Genomic DNA, 2,206 nt, shown 5'->3' with positions numbered 1-2,206 from the left:
GGTGGTGACTTTAATTTATTAATGGAACTCTTAAGAGGAGAACATTGACAAATGCCTTTTATAATAAGTTTAAGCACAAAAAATTTGATTATAAAAATTTACCATTTTTAAATGGTATTTCCATATAACGCTATCGCTCTTTCACTCCCACTCTCTCTCTCTCTCTCTCTCTCTCTTACTCTCTTTTAAACTTATTAAAACAATTAAAAACAGTTGTTTTAATAAAAATATAAAAAATTGATAAATTTTTTTTTATGGTTTAGTATTTTTTTTTAAATTTTTATAAAGTTTAAGCTTAAAAAAAGAAACAAAAATTTTTATAAAATATTTTAAGATAAAATAATTTTAATTTTAAGTAATAATTTTAAATATAAATATAAAATAAAAGAAAATGTGCCTAATAAAAAATAAAACAGAACTTAAAAGAAACTGATTTTTTATAATTGAAAAAAAAAGAAAAAAAAACTAAATTTAAAAAAAATATGTAAGAAAATTTTTTTTAAAATAAAAATAAATTTTGAAAACATTTTTGCCAAATTTTTTTTTATATATATAAAAAATTATTTAAGAAAAAAAAACAAATTTTGTAAAAAATAACTAAAAAAATAAAATCCTCGAAGAGACTTGATTTTTTTTAAAGAATAAAAATAAAAATAAATTGAATAAATTGAAACTATTTTGTATTAATAATGTAATGATAGGTTTTTTTAAATAGTATTTTTTTTATATATAATTATAAATTTATAAAATATAAACATAATTATTAATAAATTTAAAACAAAAAAAAAAAAAATATCTACAACAATCATTATTATAGTATAAATAAAATATTAATTAAAATACATTTTTTTAAAAATAAGTTTTAGGTTTTTTTATTAAAAAAATAAATAAATAAATATTTTATATTTTTATATGAGAAAAATAAGTAATTTTTAAGTAAAATATATATAAAAAAAACGAACTCAATATAAATTTTAAAAATTAAACAAACAAACTTTGTCAGCAGGACATAACCGCTTAAATGTCAGCAGTTTGCTGATTTTAAAAGCCTGACAAAAATATTCTATTAAATTTTTATTTGATGTTTTGATATTTTTTTCAAAATATTTTAGTTTTTCTTATATTTTTTGTAAATAAATAAAGTTTTCATTTCATGATTAAGTTAAGAAAATATTAACACAATTTTAAAATCTCTAAGCAGCTGATTTGTTTTAAAAGTTTTTACAAAGTTTGCAGTTTTTTTATAAAAAAAAAAACAAATCCCGACTATACTTTCCGGCCATGGCGGACCATATATTACCCTACTTCCTATGAGTATATTTTAAAAATTTTTTATTTTGTTTGTATGAGGGCTAGTAGGTCAAATAAGGGCCAATCATTACGAAAATCTGCAGTGTCATTTATATTTATATAAAACTTGTTTGTGGCGTAATTATGGCATAAAAAGTTAAAATTTGGGAGTTACGGTTGTATGGGGCTAGGTGAAACAATAAACCGATTTCAAGGATTTTCAAAAGGCTTCGTCTCTGTCCAAATTTCATCAAATTATCTAGAAAATTGCGGCCTGTACCTTGCACATAAGGTTTACATGAACAGCTAGACGGACAGACGGATGGACATGTCTTAATCGACTCAAAAAATGATTCTAAATCGATCGGTATACTTTAAGGTGGGTAAAGGACTTTAGACTATAGTCCACTATCTTATTGTTGACCAGGTCTTCTATTTTACTCTGTTGGACCATTGGAATTTTGCCTGTCGGATTACCGGCATCGTAAACTGCATAGCAGAGATCGTTCCGGTGCCTACTTCTGGCAACTTTGGCGTAAGATGGCGGCTATTTTCCTTCTCCTTCCTCGTTTTTCGCGGCTTCTTTTGAGATTCCCTTACCTTCGAGGCTGATTTCGCCGACGTGTTTGTCTTCGGCTTGGCGTTGTCACCCTTACTCGCAGGATTCTCATTTGAGATTCCTTTGAGTGAAGTATGGCTTGGCTTCGACTGTGTATTAGAAGACGGTGAGCTCTTTTTCTTCTTAGATTTATTCTCAGTTGTCAACTCCTCGGGAGACCTGATCCTTTTTGCCTCAGATCTTGTGAGAGAGTCCGATTTTTCATTTGGAGTGTCGTGGGATTGACTAACTATGATTTCCTGAAGCATATTTTTCAACTTCCTCCTTTGTGCTCCAGAAAGTCTTTTATTAGTAATA

This window comes from Lucilia cuprina, chromosome 2, assembly GCF_022045245.1.
Source record: "Lucilia cuprina isolate Lc7/37 chromosome 2, ASM2204524v1, whole genome shotgun sequence".
Lineage (NCBI taxonomy): Eukaryota > Metazoa > Arthropoda > Insecta > Diptera > Calliphoridae > Lucilia > Lucilia cuprina.
This window is presented reverse-complemented; position numbering follows the sequence as displayed.